The sequence below is a fragment of the Sorex fumeus genome, unplaced genomic scaffold (genome assembly GCF_029834395.1).
Source record: "Sorex fumeus unplaced genomic scaffold, SorFum_2.1 ptg000061l, whole genome shotgun sequence".
Taxonomy (NCBI): domain Eukaryota; kingdom Metazoa; phylum Chordata; class Mammalia; order Eulipotyphla; family Soricidae; genus Sorex; species Sorex fumeus.
The window spans coordinates 4749521-4758934 of record NW_026606118.1 but is presented as its reverse complement, the minus strand read 5'-3'; the positions used below and the strand labels follow the sequence as shown (position 1 = coordinate 4758934).

General features: G+C 42.1%; 1 non-coding gene across 1 annotated transcript; it reads left to right on the top strand.

Moving 5' to 3' along the window:
* The first annotated feature begins 6643 nt into the window (after nucleotides 1-6643).
* On the top strand, nucleotides 6644-6750 carry LOC130034903 (U6 spliceosomal RNA). The gene has a single exon (XR_008794199.1). It is a non-coding gene; the product is annotated as a U6 spliceosomal RNA (small nuclear RNA).
* The last annotated feature ends 2664 nt before the right edge of the window (nucleotides 6751-9414 follow it).

Sequence of the window (9414 nt, the reverse complement as noted above, 5' to 3'; positions counted from 1 at the left end):
GGGCCATGTCTCTCACATGACATGCCCACCGCTGTCTTACCTTAGAGAGGAACAGAGCCTGCCCTCGGTGAGAACACGAAACTGGGATATGGAATGCATTAGGCTTACAAGGAGCGACTGGGAGGAATGAGCTCTTTATTTGCTGAACGCAGTTAGTGACACCTGATAGTAATAAATGAAGGGAAAGTTGAACAGCGCTAGGAACAACCATATAAATTGGAACATGCCCTTCTAGTCAACGGGACATGACAAGAATCCTGAAGCTGGCAGCCAACAAAAAGGAATAAACTCAGTTATTCCTATTACCTTTTTCTAAGATATTCCTGGAAATTGAATTTTTGGAAATTCTCCACGCCATGCCTTTACCTGGTAGCTGAAAGTTGTATTGAACTTGGATTTCTTGGGATTTGGGATATAAATGTGACTTGACTTATATTCTCTTTGCATAGGGGCAAAAAAGTTGCCTTGAAATTGTATTTTCTTTTTTATGCACCAGAAAATTTCCTTGTATGGTATCTCAGGAAGAGTCACAGCAATGAGGTCTGGTGCAAACTTTGCTTCTTGCAAAATTCCTAAAAGTTCTTTCAACTGCCTCACATGTATGTGACTAAAATTAATAAACACTAATTAAAATAATAATAATAATTAACTTATATGTAGGGTGCAGCAGGCACCAGATTGTACTTTTCATAATGGCATTGCTGAACCTCTACTCTGTCTCACGACAGAGAAAACATATGATACATATATTGTCCATTTTATGTCTGGAACTTGAGGTGCAGAAAGGCCAAAGAACTTGCACACGGTCACACACTTCATAACTAATGACCCAAGAACATGTCCAGTCTGGTGGCTGATCCCACCCACCCAGCTCTTCTCTTGATTCCTGAGGTGAACAACTAATATTCAGTTGTTATCCAGGAGCTCGTCTCGTTCCTGATGCCCCATTCGCTCTCAATGGAACGACCATCTCTGAATGCAACAGCTATGTGTACCTAGGTCGAGAGGTCAACATGACAAATGACCTGGCACCCGAGCTGCGCAGGAGGAAGAGAGCGGCTTGGAACGCCTTCAAGAATGTCGAAGAAATAGCTAAGAGGACGAAGAACCTCCCGCTCCGGGCACATCTCTTTGATTCCACTGTTCTTCCTGCATTAACATATGCCTCAGAGACCTGGGCCCTACGCAAACAGGATGAGAACGCTATTCAGGTCTCCCAAAGAAGAATAGAAAGAGCTATGCTTGGAATATCATGTTTCACTCAAATGAGAGAAAAAATCCGGAGTTCCGATATCTGTCGACGATCAAGAATCAGGGACGCTGTCTCATTTGCCAAGGTGTCAAAAATCAGATGGGCTGGTCACGTAATGAGATTTAAAGACGACCGCTGGACTAGAGCTGTTACTGACCGGATTCCATGGGATGTCAAAAGACCGCGTGGCTGCCCACCTACCAGATGGTCAGACTTCTTCGTGAAGATCATGAACGATCGGTTTGAGGCTCTTCATGTTCCCAGAGCGAACAGATGTCATTGGACTTACACTAGCACGGGACAGGGACAAATGGAGAAGTTACTGGCGCCCGCTCGAGCAAATCAACGACTAACGGGAAGTTAAGTGATTAAGTGATTAAGTGATCCAGGAACTCACCCTCCAGGTCATCTCTTTTTTGTTTCCGAGCACTGAGATAAATTGCCTGTAATACTGTATCAATTAAAGTGCATTTGATACACTTCTGTGATGTAAAATCATTACCACCATCCTCTCAGCTAACATCTCCATCACATCATATAATTATCATTTTCTTTGTGACAATATTGAGCTTCTACTCACTTAACAACCTTCAAGAATGTAATATTGGACTCAGCTCCACAACAAATCTCAAGAAGAACTCAAGCCACTAAACCGTGCCAGGTTAACTGGTCTTCTGGGCTGAGGACTCTGGGCTTTCCCAGAATGGGGGGCGGATAGATTTCCCACCCTGCCAGAAGGCCTAGCAGCCCCCATCCAGATCCAGCAGAGTTCAGCGTAGAAGTAGCTCGGCTCCACAACTGGACCTCATCAAGCTGTCAATTCACCAAGTCGCCCCAGCTCCATAGCTTCTGGAGTGAGTGGCCACATATGCAGCCCTTTGACATGTCCAAATTTCACAGTACTGGCTGCCCAGTAGGAGCACAAAAACAATATAAAAAAAACTTTTCTTTGTTTGTTTTTTGGGTCATTCACACCCAGTAGTGTTCAGGACTGGATCCTGGCCCTGTACTCAGGAAAAACTCTTAGTAGAGCTCAGGGAACCATACGAAGTGCCAGGGATTGAACTCAGATCAGACATATGACAGGCAAGCGCCCACTGTCTTATTGTTTTTATCCATTGAATTATCACTTTGACTACAGAGCACAGCAAATTTGATGGAAAAGTTGTGTGAAAGCCCACCAAGCTCAATGTAGGAAAATAATAACATAGAAGGCTCAACTAGCACCAAGCAGCTCAGTAAAATCTCAGGCAATGACTTTAGTAACACCATTGTGAGATATAATAATGACTTGACTTTTATTATTATATTATATAATAATTAATTGACTTTTATTGATATATTCTTATAATCTTATTTGCAATTTTGTCCTAATAAATTATATGAAGTAAATTGTTTATACTTGAGATTTGCTTATATATGGATGAACATTAAGAGCATCACGCTGAGTGGAATGAGTCAGAGGGAGAGGGGACAGACATAAAATAATTGCACTCATCTGTGAGATATAAAAATATAGCAAGAGAGCAATATCCAAAGACAGTAGAAATAAGGGCCATGGGGACTAGTCCATGGTTGGAAGCTTGCCACAAGTTGGAATGGAGGGCAGTTAGGACAGAGAAGGGACCATATGACAGTGATCATTGGAAATTATCACCCTGCACAAGAACTGAGTGCTGAAAGGAGTAGAGTGATATACAGGATAACCTTTTTTTTCCTTAAATTTTTATTAGTGAAACACCATGAGGTACAGTTGTAGACTTACACATTTTTGTGCTTGGATTTCAGTTATACAATGATCGAATACCCATCCCTCCACCAGTGCCCATTCTCCACCACCACCGGTCCCAGTATCCCTCCCACCCCCCTTCCCCCCACCCGACCCTAACACAGTGGCAGGGCATTTAGGATAACCTTTTTTTTCTTTTTCACAAAAAGGTCAACCAAAATAGCCACCACTTAGCCACACCCAAGTCTCTGTGTGAGGAAGTCATGCCATGCTGTATGAAAGCCTCTTGTAGCGCATCCTGAAGCCACAAAATTGAGCAAGTCAGGAATCAGCAGTGGGCATTAGCAGAGGAATGGGATGGGTCAGAATTCAGGAAAAACAGATGAGGAGCTTGAGTCCTCAGTTTCCCTCTGGTTATGCTCCCCAGCCTTGAATGCTGCTGTTCCCAGGTTCTTGCTTTCTTCCTTTGTTAAGGAAGTTGAAATAGATGTTAAGGAGAAGGAATAGAGAAAAAGAAATGAGTAACAAAAAAAGGGTGGAAGGAAATCACCAGGAAACAAACAGGTTTAAAACGGCCTTTTCAGTAGACTGTAGATGGAACACAAGGGCCATTCATTACCTCTATTGCAGACCACAACACCCAAAAGGAGAGAGAGAAAACAAAAAGGGAATGCCCCGCCACAGAGGCGCTATGGGGCTGGCAGTGGGGGGTAGGATAGGGGGAATAGGATGGGGGTTGTGGGAGAGATACTGGGATTATTGGTAGTGGAGAATGGGCACTGGTGGAGGGATGGGTACTCGATCATTGTGTGACTGGAACGCAAACACGAAAGTTTATAACTCTGTAATTGTACAGTGATCCACTAAAAAAATAAATTAAAATAAAATAAAATGGTCTTTTCATTACTCTAAAACTGAAAAACTAAATAAAGTTACCTAAATAAAATCACCTGTACTGTACCCAGAGAGATAGTACAGAAGGTAGGGCATTTGCCTTGCATGCAGTTGACCCAAGTTCAATCCCTGGCACCCCATATGATCCTCGAATGATCCTCGAGTCCAGGAGTGATTCCTGAGTGCAGAGCCAGGAGTAATTCCTGACTAGGAGTGGGTATGGCCCCAAAACCAAAAATTTTAAATTAGCTAAAGAAATACCTTCCCTTAGCAATTTCAAGCAGTGACTTTAAAATATTTGTTTCTGGAGAGACTCATTATCAATCTCTCAGAAGAGAGCATGAAACAGCTTGCCATAATCATGCCGACAGACCCTGCTCCAGGCTGCTTCATTCGGGGCGCCCTGGAGGGAGGCGGGTAAGACCTCTCCCTCCCCAAAGGATTCAGCCCCTGCAGCCCAAAACCTCCAGAACTCCACTGCCACCAGGCTCATGGACACTCTCCACACACTAGGGCCAAGCTTCACCCATGAGTGAACCTATTCCTGGACTGCTCGGTGACTTTTTCTCATATTCCAAGAGTAGCACACCACATTTGATGCAGCTTAAAGTAGAAGACACCTGAGCTGTGCAGGAGGAAGAGAGCAGTATGGAACGCCTTCAAGAGCGTCGAAGAAATAGCTAAGAGGACAAAGAACCTCCGGCTCTAGGCACATCTCTTTGACTCCACCGTTCTCCCTGCACTAATATATGCCTCAGAGACCTGGGTCCCACAAAAACAGGACAAGAACGCTATTCAGGTCACACAAAGAGGAATCGAAAGAGCTATGCTTGGAGTATCACGCTTCACTCAAGTGAGAGAAGGAATCCGGAGTTCTGACCTCCGTTGACGATGGAGAATCAGGGACACTGTCTCGTTCTCCAAGGCGTTTAAGCTCACTGGACTAGAGCCATTACCGACTGGATTCCATGGGATGTCAAAAGAATGAGTGGCCACCCACCTACGAGATGGTCAGACTTCTTCATCAAGACGCTGAATGAATGGTTTGAGGCTCTTTGTGTTCCTGGAGTGAGCAGACGTCATTGGGTTACACTAGCACGCGACAGGGACAAATGGAGATGTTACTGGTGCCCACTCGAGCAAATCGATGAATAACGGGATGTCAAGTGATCAAGAAAGTAGAAGGTAACCAATCTTAGAGGGAAATATATTTTACAGATATATATATATGTATTTTCTTACATATATATGTATATTCTCATATATATACATATATATATAAAGAGTGATAGCACAGTGGGTAGGGCTTTTGCCTTGCACACAGTCAACCCGGGTTTGATTCCTCCGCCCCTCTCAGAGAGCATGGCAATCTACCAAGAGTATCCTGCCCACACAGCAAAGCCTGGCAAGCTACCCATGACGTATTCAATATGTCAAAAACAGTAACAATTCTCACAATGGAGATGTTACTGGGGCCCGCTCAAGCAAAATGTATGAACAAACAGTAAGACAGTGCTTCAGTGCATATATAAGCACACAAGGCTCAACCTTTAACAACATGATAGTGATCTCTTACAGAAGGACTAAATGACTCTTGGGTGAAATACAACAATCTTCACACACTTTCTTTTAAAGAACCTTTTTTGGAGCATTTTCAGCGGTTTATTCATAACAAACAATGCACTATAGCACTGTAACCTCCCATTGTTCATCGATTTGCTCGAGCGGGCCCAGTAACGTCTCCATTGTGACAACATACATTATTTCTGTTCTGCTTTGGGGAAGGGGTTGGGGTTTGGGATAGGAACATCCAAAATACGGTGGTGGGAAGGTGTAATGGTGGTGGGATTGGTGTTCAGGTATTAAATGTAATCAAATATTGTGAACTAAAGTAAGTAAGTAAAGTAAGTAAAGTAAAGGCCCTCCCGTTGATCATCGATTTGCTCGAGCGGGCCCAGTAACGTCTCCATTGGAGACTTTGTTGTTACTGTGTCTGGCATATCGAATACTCTCGGTAGCTTGCCGGGCTCTCCGAGAGGGGCAGAGGAATCGAACTCGGGTCGGCCATGTTGACTGCGTGCAAGGCAAACGCCCTACCCGCTGTGCAATATTGTGAACTATTTTATAAAAATTAAATTAAATTTAAAAAATAAAAATAAATAAAATATTTGTTTCTGGACCATCTGTTTTATGCTCCACCATCCCAGGAGAGACCCGCCTCTGATTGACAGCTCTAGGCCTGACCCAGAACAGGAGAAAATACCCCTTCTTTCTGGTTGGGTGCCAGTGGCCTCCATACTGGACCTGCACCATGTAAACAGGCCCACATCACAGCATCTGAAGCAACAGATCTAACTAAAAAATTTGACATTGCACAGTTATTCTTCCTGCCATTTGTTGAAGATGGGCTGAGAAGTAAGAGAGAAACCTCTGCTTAATCCCTCAATATCTTCCAGGGAGTCTAACTAGAAAGATTCACTCCCAGCTCAGCAAGAATACGAGAAAACAAGCTGGGGAAACAAATCAACGCCCACTAAGTACCATGTGTGAGAACAGTATCACTGAGTCACCATCAACCAGCTCAGTAAATCCTCCAACAGTGACTTCAGTGACTCCATCATGAGGATGTCCAATAAACTCAAAGAAATGATGGCACAAGTAGTCAGCAAAGCATAATAAAGTATGAGTCAAGAAAAAAAGAAAGATCGTCTACAATTAGAAATGACAAAAATAAAGAATATGGAATGTGATATTAAAAAGTCAGTAGAGTGCTCGATTCGGCAGCACATATACTAAAATTGGAACGATACAGAGAAGATTAGCATGGCCCCCGCGCAAGGATGACACGCAAATTCGTGAAGCGTTCCATATTTTTACCAAAACTTTAGACAGAGACAAAATTCTGAAAGCAGCAAGATTGAAGAAAGAAATCTCTTAAAAGGAGCATCCTTAAAATTCACAGCTGATTTTTCTGATGAAACCCTCAGGGCCCGAAAACAGTGGTGGGACATAGTGAAAAAACTCAACGAAATAAATGCCTCTCCAAAAATACTTTACCCAGCGAGACTCTCATTCATAATAGAAGGAACAACACACAGTTTCACAGACAAACAACAGCTCAGGAACTTCATAGACTCAAAACCATGGTTACAAGTACAACTAAATGGGCTACTTTAAGGCAAGACAGACCCCTCAAATACACCAAATTTCAACAGAACAATGGGACAAAATCCCATAACAATAATCTCTCTCAATGTCAATGGGCTAAACGCACCAATTAAAAGACATAGAGTGGCAGGATGGATTCAAAAATTGAACCCAACATTCTGCTGCCTGCAAGAAACACATCTCAATAGTCAAAGCAAACACAGACTCAGAGTCAAAGGCTGGAAAACAATCCTACAGGCAAACAGCTCCCAGAAAAAAGCTGGGGTAGCCATCCTAATATCAGACCACATCGATTTCAGAGTGAAGAACGTCATAAGAGACAGTGAAGGCCATTTCCTATTGATCAAAGGATCTGTACAACAGGAAGAACTTACAATAACAAATGTATATGCACCTAATGAGAGACCAGCAAAGTACTTAAAACAACTACTCATAGATTTAGAAAAAGACATCAATAGTAACACAATACTAGTGGGAGACTTCAACACCGCTTTGTCACCTCTTGATAGATCAACCAGACTCAAGCTTAGCAAGGACATACTTCATCTGAGGGAAACAATGGAAGAAAGGGACTTAGTAGATATATGCAGGACACTTCATCCACAAAAAGCTGAATACACATTCTTCTCAAGTGTACATGGAACATTCTCCAAGATAGACCACATGCTGAGCCACAAAACATGCCTCCATAAAATTAAGAAGATAGAGATTGTATCAACAATCTTCTCAGACCAAAATGCGCTGAAATTAGAAGTAAATCACACACAAAAACAGAAAACTAAATCAAACACTTGGAAATTAAACAGTGAGCTATTGAACAACGAGTGTACTAGACAGGAAATCAAAGAGGAAATCAAAAGATTCCTCGAAACAAATGAAAATGAGGACACGAGTTACCAAAACTTATGGGACACAGCAAAAGCTGTCTTAAGAGGAAAGTTTATAGCTCTACAAGCATTCCTCAGAAAGGAGGAGCGAGCCCACATAAATAAACTAACCTCACAGCTTAAGAACTTGGAGAAGGACCAACAAAAGGAGCACAACCCTAACAGGAGGAAGGAAATAATAAAACTCAGAGCAGAGATTAACGAGATGGAAACCCAAAAAAACAATCTGAAAGATCAATGAAACCAAAAGCTGGTTCTTCGAGAAAATTAACAAGATCGATAAGCCCCTAGCAAAACTCACAAAGAAAGGGAGAGAGAAAACCCTAATAAACCGAATCAGAAATGAAAAGGGGGTCATTACAACAGAAACTACAGAAATTCAAAGGATCCTCAGGGAATACTTTGAGAAGCTTTATGCCACGGAACATCAAAACCTCGAGGAAATGGATAAATTCCTAGACTCCTACAGACTCTCAAGGCTGAACCAAGAAGACCTGGAATACCTGAACAGACCTATCACCATCAAGGAAATTGAAATGGTAATAAAAAGTCTCCCCAAGCACAAAAGCCCTGGCCCGGATGGATTCACTAGTGAATTCTTCCAAATCTTTAAAGAAGACTTACTCCCAATCCTCTTTAAGCTTTTCCACGAAATTGAAATATCAAATACACTTCTGAACAGTTTCTACGAAGCAAATATCACACTGATACCAAAAGCAAACAGAGATAACACAAAGAAAGAGAACTACAGGCCGATATCCCTGATGAACACAGATGCAAAGATCCTCAACAAACTACTAGCAAATAGAATCCAACTACTCATCAAAAAGATCATACACCATGACCAAGTAGGATTCATCCCAGGGATGCAAGGATGGTTTAACATTCGGAAATCAATCAACATAATCCATCATATCAACAAAAGAAAAGATAAAAAGCATATGATCATATCAATAGATGCAGAGAAAGCATTTGACAAGATCCAGCACCCCTTTATGATGAAAACCCTAGCCAAAATGGGTATAGAGGGGACTTTCCTCAACATAGTTAAAGCCATCTACCAGAAGCCTACAGCAAGCATCATCCTCAATGGGGAAAAACTGAGAGCCTTCCCTCTAAGATCAGGGACAAGACAAGGATGCCCACTCTCTCCACTGCTGTTCAATATAGTACTGGAAGTACTTGCAATAGCAATTAGGCAAGAAAAAGATATTAAAGGCATTCAGATAGGAAAGGAAGAAATCAAGCTCTCACTATTCGCAGATGATATGATACTATACTTAGAGAACCCAATAACCTCCACCAAAAAACTCCTAGAAACAATAGACTTGTATAGTAAAGTTGGAGGCTATAAAATCAATACCCAAAAGTCCATGGCTTTCCTATACGCAAACAGTGAGAGAGAGGAAAGCTACATGAAAAAATCAATCCCGTTCACAATTGTGCCCCAGAAAATCAAGTACCTAGGAATCAGCTTAACTAAG